Source organism: Eriocheir sinensis, unplaced genomic scaffold (genome assembly GCF_024679095.1).
Source record: "Eriocheir sinensis breed Jianghai 21 unplaced genomic scaffold, ASM2467909v1 Scaffold192, whole genome shotgun sequence".
NCBI lineage: Eukaryota > Metazoa > Arthropoda > Malacostraca > Decapoda > Varunidae > Eriocheir > Eriocheir sinensis.
In genome coordinates, this window is record NW_026111317.1 from 246,435 (window position 1) to 255,386 (window position 8,952).

An 8,952-nucleotide genomic window follows, 5' to 3' on the forward strand; every position below is an offset into this window, starting at 1 on the left:
AAGTATTTTAAAACATTCGATCAGTTTTCCTCGGAGGCGACGTTTCTCAAGAGAAAACATGTTAAGGGTAAGAGAGAGAGAGAGAGAGAGAGAGAGAGAGAGAGAGAGAGAGAGAGAGAGAGAGAGAGAGAGAGAGAGAGAGAGAGAGAGAGAGAGAGAGAGAGAGAGAGAGAGAGAGAGAGAGAGAGAGAGAGAGAGAGAGAGAGAGAGAGAGAGAGAGAGAGAGAGAGAGAGAGAGAGAGAGAGAGAGAGAGAGAGAGAGAGAGAGAGAGAGAGAGAGAGAGAGAGAGAGAGAGAGAGAGGCAGGCCAGCAGGTCCCTTCACTTGTTGCGGTGTGAATGTGACTGGAGGGGTTGCCTGCTCGGTCAACTTTTTTCATACCCTGTGCTACGTCACTTGGTCAGAGGGAGGAGCCTCGAAAGGTTGCGCGGAATGGGACGCGTATTGAGCCGACCTTGAGTTGACCTCCCTTTCTTTACATCTTGGTCTTAAGGGAAATTAGGAACCGACCTCTTCATTGCCTTAGAACATAAGAACATAAGAACGCAGGAGTCTACAAGAGGCCGGTAGGCCTGTACGAGGCAGCTCCTTTGACCCTAAGCTCCCGTGTATCTAACCCCACCTAATATCGCTGTCCATGAATTTATCTAGTCTATTTTTGAATGTGACAATTGTATTAGCACTCACCACATGACTGCTAAGCCTATTCCACTCATCCACCACCCTGTTAGTAAACCAATTTTTGCCTATGTCCCTGTTGAATCTGAATTTATCCAGTTTAAACCCGTTACTTCGTGTCCTACCCGGTTCTCTTACCAACAAAACCTTATGAATGTCTCCCTTATTAAAGCCCTTCATCCATTTATAAACCTCGACCATGTCTCCACGCACCCTTCGCCTTTCTAGAGAATGCAAGTTTAACTGTTTGAGTCTTTCCTCGTATGGCAAGTTTCTCAACCCCTGAATCATCTTAGTCATCCTCCTCTGCACCGATTCTAACATTTTGATATCCATTCTATAGTAGGGTGACCAGAACTGAACCGCATAGTCAAGATGAGGTCTAACTAATGCTAAATATAGTTTGAGGAAGACTTCGGGGCTTCTGTTGCTTACGCTCCTTGAAATAAATCCCAGTACCCTATTAGCTCGATTTCTAGCTTGAATGCATTGTGCCCTTGGACGGAGATCAGAGCTCACTAAGACCCCTAAATCCCTCTCGCACCCAGACCTACTTATGAGAGCCTTGTTCGAAGATGATGAGGAAGGTGATTTGACCTTTTCGCTATAACATCCATGGTAATGATTTTAGTCACTTTCTTCAATCACGATAAAGTGTGTGCCTCGATTTGGTATTTCTTTTTCTTCTTGTTCTTCTTTTTCTTGTTCTTTTTCTTCTTTCTCTTGTTCATCATCTTTTTTTCTTCTTGGTCTTGTTCAATATCTTTTTCTTCTTCTTCTTCTTCTTCTTCTTCTTCTTCTTCTTCTTCTTCTTTTTCCTCTTCTTCTTCTTCATCTTCCTCCTCCTCGCTTTCTTCTTTTTTTCTTTTTCCTCTTTTTCTTCTTTTTCTTTTTCTTTTTTTTCTTCTACTTCTCCTTTTTCTTCCCCCTCCTTCTATCATCATTATTATCATCATTATCAGAATCTTAACCACCACCAAGACCACCATTACATCCATCATTATCTTAAGTAGCGTCATCATCATCATCATAGTCATCTTTATTATCATTATGACTTTCCCTAACACCACCACCACCACCACCATCACCACCATCACCACCATCACCACCACCCCTAATATAGTCATCATCAACATCAGCGTGACCACCACCACTACCATCGCCAAGAAGAAGAAGAAGAAGAAGAAGAAGAAGAAGAAGAAGAAGAAAGAGAAGACAAAGAAGAAACACCAAATAGACGAGGAAGAAGAAACAAGAAGAAGAAGAAGAAGAAAAAAAAGAGGAAGAGGAAGAAAAGAAGAAAAAGAATAAGAGGAGAAGGAGGAGAAAGAAGAAGAAAAAAAGAAGACGAAGAAAAAGATGAAGAAAATAAGAACAAAAACAAGAACAAGAAGGAAGAAGAAAAGGAGAAAGAAGAAGAAAAGAAGAAGAAAAAAAAGAAAACAAAGAAAAAACAGGAAAACAAAGACGAAGAAGAACAAGTAAATACCAAATCGAAGCACAAGAAGAAGAAAAGGAAAAAAGAAGAAAATATAACACAAAATAGAATCACACACAGTTTATCATTGACTTGGTATCTGTGAACAAGAACAAGAAGAAAGAAGAAGATGAGGAAGAAGAAGAAGAAGAAGAAGAAGAAGAAGAAGAGAAGAAAATCACATGTTTTTCTGGGCGGGGCGGCGGCGGCGAGGGGCGAGGAGAGGCGGGTCAGGCAGAGGACGTTCGCTATTTGCTGGCGGGGCCTCGACGTCCTCCAGCGGGTGTCTTAATCATGCAAGTTAAGCCGAAGAAAAAACGTGTTGGTGCAGGCAGTAATGAGGGTCTGATCCGCCCCGCCGAAGTTAGGGCCGAGTTACAAGGCTGAAAAAGAAGATAAGAGAAAAATGAAGGTGAAAGAACGGGAAACAATGTAAGAAAAGAGGAAATAAAATAGTAAAAGAGGAAATAATAAAAGCAAGAAAAAAATAGAGGAAGGAGGAGGAATAGATAATGAAGATGAAACTATGAAGAAGAGGACGAAGAAGAAGAAAAGAAGAAGAAAAGAAGGTATAAAAGGAAAGAAAAGAGAAAAAAGAAGGTAAAAGAAAAAAAGGAGAAAATGAAGGTGAAAGAACGGGAAAGAATTTTAAGAAAATAGTAAAAGAGTAAAAGGAAGAACAAGAAGAAGAAAAAGAAAAAGAAGGAGGAAGAGGAGAAAAAGAAGAAAAAAACGAGGAAGAAGAAAAGTAGAAGGTAAAAAGGAAAGAAAAGTGAAAAGGAAGGTACAAGACTGAAGAAAAGAGAAAAAGAAGAGAGAAAAGAAAGATTATGAAATGAGGTGACGTGGATGTAGAGAAAAGAAAAGAAAAGGAGGAAAATATGTAAAAAGTAATGAAATGAGGCAGCGGAAGTAGAAGAGGGAAAAGAAAAACGGGGTGAAAAATAATGAAAATAATGAAATGAGGCGCCGTGGATGCAGAAAAGACGGTTGAAAAAGAAAGAAATATAAGGACATGACGTGGCGTGGGTGTAGGAAAGGAAAAAGAAAGAAAAAGAGAAGGAACACTGATGACATTGCCTCCCACACACACACACACACCGGTGAGCATCAAGAAGAAAAAAGAAGAAAAAAACGAGGAAGAAGAAAAAGAGGAGTAGAAGGTAAAAAGGAAAGAAAAGAGAAAAACGAAGGTAAAAGACTGTAAGAAAAGAGAAAAAGGAAGGTAAAAGATTAAGAAAAGAGAAAAAGGAAGATAAAAAAGAAAGATTATGAAATTGACCTCTCTATTGGCTACTCTTTACTTCGTCTTTTATAGGAGCAGCGGTTAGCGGGCTTTTTTATTACACTTTCTTTTTGTTGCCCTTGAGCTGCTTCCTTTGGTGTAAAAAAAAATAATAATAATAAATAGTTGTATTCTGCCTGCTACATATATACCGGTAACATGATAACTCCCTCACCCTTCCGCCCGCACCCCTCCGTGGTCTAGTGGTTAGCGTGCCTAGCTACGAATCCACGGCTCCAGGTTCCAGTCTCGGCCCGAACAGTTGGCGAGTGCATCCTCCCTTTCGGGCTAGTCGATAAATAAGTATCTGGGGAGACCTGGGGAAGGTAAACTGTGGTTACCCGGATGCCACACCTGCCCTGTGTCCCGGGGGCATTATTCGGAACTGTATACTGGCTTGGTCCCATACCCACAACCAGCCAATCAACAGTCAGATGTGTCAGCCAGACTGAGCCAGTCACGACGCAGGAAGGGTTTGTACAATGACGTCATAAAGTTTCTATGTAACAAATATATGAAATCAATATATTGTTGCCTTATTATTAACAACAGTGTGTGAGTAGCAATAGTCCAAAAAGGAGTAGTTGAAAAATATTTTTTAATGCATTTCCTTAAGCTTGAGGCCAAAGACGTAACTGTTAAAATGATGAGGAAGGATGCAAAGTTGCCATGTGCACTCGGACACAATAACAGTATAACCTCCAGGGGCTGGATTCATCATACCATTTACCGGACCTGTGGCTGGTAGGCTTCGCGGTATCTTCGCCCACCCGGTAAATTCGCATTCATCAACCACTTACCGCACCTCCGGTAAGGCCAACAGTCACCGCGGCTCCGAGCACCCGTAAGTGAGTTACCGCAGGCGTGGTAAGGCGGGTAAACACTGCCGCCTCAGGTTTATTTTTCCGTCTGACTGCTTGTATCGGTGGTTCCTGAACATGACAATGCAATGCGATAACCTCGGTAGTTGCAGGAGTATGAAAACGTATAATAGTGACGGAAATAAGTGGAGAGAGACGTGAAAACGACCAGGATCAAAGGACAGCGGGTCACCCGGCGCGCTGAAAATGACGTCAGCAGGTGGAGAGACGAAATAGAAAACGAAAGTATTCACGTTGAACGGTAACGCAAATAAAATCTAAAGAATTCACGTCGAGCGGTAACTCAAATATAATCTAAACTGGCTTTCATTGTCTTTGATTGACAAATATCGTATCTTCTATAGGTTTCTGTAGTGAATTTAACACACAGAAATTACGTACACACATCTTTAGGTAATGTCTCTTGCTTATACAGGCTATAATTCACTTGACTGTCTATATATGCATATTCTAGACAGTATAAAAATACAAAACATGCGGTACTACCGCACTAAGTACCGCACTTGCCCACCTCTGGCCGTAGCACCACATTTAGGGGCAAATACAGGATACACAACTATCGACGTATGTAAGTAGCTAGGAAGGGTTTCAGTGAACCACACGTTCCTGTTTTGCAGCTTTATTATAACTTTTTAAAACTTAGTGAAGTGGTCCATGACACTATCACTTGAGGCCGCCTGTGAACACAACAGACGAGCCGGAAGTGGATCTAGGCTGGAGTGACGGCTGGTGTGCTGCTCCTTGAAAGTTGGGGGTCCTGGGCAGCAGCGGCAGCACTGTTCAGCTACACTTCACATTGCACACTCGCGTTATCCTAGGGAACAGTTACTTCTTAACTAAATCATACACGACGGACACAAATTGCATATACTGGAATGACCTATTTGTGAAGGTCAAAAGTGTCACTGCAGTATGGCTAGCAATACACCTCTTGCCTAGACTGTTATATTTCAAATGTCCGTCCACAGGCAAGAATTTTAATGATGTAGAACAAACACATCGCAGACTTGTGAGTGGGGTAATTTTTTTGTCTGTATTATTGCCTACTTGTGATAAATACTATTGGATACTCATAGTAAATATTCAGAATATTTCCTTATTGGCTACTTGTGATAAATACTATTGGATACTCATAGTAAATATTCAGAATATTTCCCTATTAATTTAAAAGTTTTGACATCACTTTAAAGTTTTGACATTTGACTTAATAGCCTCCTTGAAGGTTGAGCATGCATGTCAACCACATGGTAAAATTAAAAACAGGATGTCAACCACATGGTAAAATTAAAAACAGGAAAAAATAGTTAAATGTATTTTTTTGCGTCATTTTAGATGATCTATGGACAATAACTTCAGTATTCAAATTGCATTTATGTACTACTGTCAACAATTCCAAAAGCTGAAGTTTGAAATTCAATACTACAGGCTAAGTGAAAATAATTACTACAGCCCAAGTTGAAATAATTACAACAGCCAAAGTTAAAACTCCAAAAGCCTGAAAATCCCACATTGAAGAAGTACAGAGCTAGTTTCCCCGGGCCGTCTTCGGACAAGGGCCCGTTCACCTTTTGATACTAGGGGATAAATCTTGCGTACACACACACACACACACACACACACACACACACACACACACACAAAAAAAAAAAAAAAAAAAAAAAAAAAAAAAAGGCAGTCATAAACCCCGACACGGTCTAGATACCACTCGATTTCTCGCGTGTTGTGTCGTTCGTTCCCAACATCAATGGCGAGAACACCAACTTGGAAGACGTTTCTTATACTCTTAACCATACTTACGGATGACGTGATCGCCCACGTTATCCGGATTCAAAATGGCGTAGGATGGTCGGAGTCCTTCCGAGTTCCAGCTAACCCTGGACACACAGCATATACCAAGATCTTGCGCCTAACTGGCTGTCTCGCTTAGTTGAGATGAAGGTTATCTTTATCACCCGGGTCTTCAGGTCTCGGCGGTGGGGGAGGTACAGGTGCACGATGAGTGTGGCCTCCCTCATACGCTTGGACCCACCATCACGCAAGTGTACCTGGACAGGCAAGGTATTGGGGATATCGGCGACACTTCAACTTGCCTGGATTTCAACTGGCTCTTATAAGACATACTTAATGAGGTCAAAGGGTTTGCGGACTGCTATTATCCCGCCGTGTCAAAGGGTTTTCACTGAATTTCTACTGGCTAGCTCATGACATACTTATTGAGGCTAAAGGGTTTTCACTAAATTTCTACTGGCTAGCTCATGACATGCTTATTCAGGTCAAAGGGATTTCACCGAATTACTACTGGCTAGCTCATGACATGCTTATTGAGGTCAAAGGGTTTTCACTGAATTTCTACTGGCTAGCTCATGACATGCTTATTGAGGTCAAAGGGATTTCACCGAATTTCTACTGGCTAGCTCATGACATACTTATTGAGGTCAAAGGGATTTCACCGAATTACTACTGGCTAGCTCATGACATACTTATTGAGGTCAAAGGGTTTTATCCAACGTAGGGGATGATTTTCAAACAGGTTTCAGGTAGGTCTCTTAATCTAAAGATGGTCACCGCCGGGCCTTTGAAGACGCAGGGTGTGAAGTTCAAACTGAACTCAGACATGTCACTGAATCTAAAGACTGTCACCGCAGGGGATGAAGTTCAAACTGAACTCAGACATGTCACTGAATCTAAAGACGGTCACCGCCGGGCCTTTGAAGACGCAGGGTGTGAAGTTCAAACTGAACTCAGACATGTCACTGAATCTAAAGACGGTCACCGCTATTCCTTAGAAAACGCAGGAGATGAAGTTCAAACTGAACTCAGACATGTCACTGAATCTAAAGACTGTCACTGCCGGGCCTTAGAATACGCAGGAGATGAAGTTCAAACTGAACTCGGGCATGTCACTGATCTAAAGACGGTCACCGCCGGGCCCTAGAATACGCAGGGGTTGAAGTTCAAACTGAATTCACCAGGAAGGGAAGGTAGACTTTCTCCAGGAGGATCATTAAGGGGAGGTAGACTTTCTCCAGCACGATCATGAAGGGGAGGTCCAGGCCAGGCTCCACCCACCCCTGTGGACAACAAGGGGAATGAAAAAATCAAAGAGACAGCCGGAAAATGGAAAAATTCATTAATAACTTGAGAGAAAGGACTAGCATACTTAAATTGAGGACATTCACATGTGGACAATAATGCTCTAATATGCGTACAATAATGCTCTAATATGCAAGAGAAGGATAAAAATTGATACCAGAATATTAAAAAAAAATATTACCTGGTGGCAGCAAAGGCTCTATCGAAGGCAGTGGGGCGAGCAACGAGACGGGCCAGTATGTCGGGTAATAGCAGTGTTCATCGGCACCCAAGTGTATAATGTGATCCATTCCGTCGCTATAGTTGTGCACAACCTTGTACAGAGTAGTCAGACTCCAACACTCGCCAGCGGCTGTGCCATCATGTTAGATTCCACCGTGGCCATCACAGAGAGAAGGCTTTGCAGGGGATTCAGGGAACAACCGACTCGATGCGCCATTTTGGAGAATGACCGCGTGGGTGCAGACTTCCTTTCACACTGAGTAACAATTAGGAAATGAACAACACAAACCGATGAGCAGTTCTCGTTTCAGAGACTAATGAAATAGTGTATAGGGAACAAAGATTTGGAGGAAACTTACCAAATACATCGCTGTAATATTAAAGGCAAAAATACAGTAAAGATTTCTTACCTGTGGTGGCTTGTGCTCCCAGCTGCCTGGCCGTCTTGGGTACTGGTGCACAATGACGTAGACGGTAGACTTTCTCCAGCAGGGCCAGCAGCAGAGGCTTTCCCTACAGCAAGCAGGAAGGCGATGTTCAGGTCAGTTCCTCTCACTCCTGAAGAGGAATTTGGAAAGGGATAAACCCAATACGTAATAGTCGTTTGAGAGTAATCATAGCATATAGAGAACATGTGGACGCCGCCGTAGATAGAGATATATATAGATACTGCTGTAATACTCGAGCAAAGATATCCAAGTAAAATATCCATACTCGTGATGGATCAACGGCTCCATCGCAATGGCTTTCGTTACAGCAAGGCCGGAAGGGGATATTCAGGCGAGTTCCTCACTCCTGAATAACAGTTAGGGAAGGGATAAACCTAATGAGCCATTACCAATTCAAAGTTATTAATAGTTATTAATGATAAAGTTATTAATGATACAGAATGAAAATGTGGACAATGAAAATGTGGACGAAGCCGATAATATACACTGCTGTAACACGCAAGCAAGGATGGTACAGTAAAACATTCCTACCCGTGGCGGGGCAGTGGCTTTCGTTGCCCAAGCCAGCCTGGGGAGGAGCATCCGTGTTATCAGGATGGGTTCCACCGTGACCATCATGGAGGGAAGGTCCTTCAGGTCAGTCCTCACACCCCTGAATAAACATTAGGGAGAGAATCCCAATGAGCAACAGTCTTTTCAAAGGGACTAATGATACAGCATATTGAGAACATCCCATGTGGACGAATCCACTAACATCCCATGTGTACGAATCCACTAATATTAATGCTGTAATATGCAAGCAAAGATTGTACAGTTAAGATTCTTACACGGATGGCAGAAATGGCTTAAATTTCTTCACCTAACGTT

At 42.2% G+C, this 8,952-nt stretch overlaps 1 long non-coding RNA gene across 1 annotated transcript; it reads right to left on the minus strand.

Moving 5' to 3' along the window:
• Positions 1-7,637: 7,637 nt before the first annotated feature.
• Positions 7,638-8,737, minus strand: LOC126990709 (uncharacterized). Its single transcript, XR_007744664.1, has 3 exons — positions 8,617-8,737; positions 8,047-8,194; positions 7,638-7,892 (listed from the first exon to the last, which is right to left on the minus strand). It is a non-coding gene; the product is annotated as an uncharacterized LOC126990709 (long non-coding RNA).
• Positions 8,738-8,952: the final 215 nt, after the last annotated feature.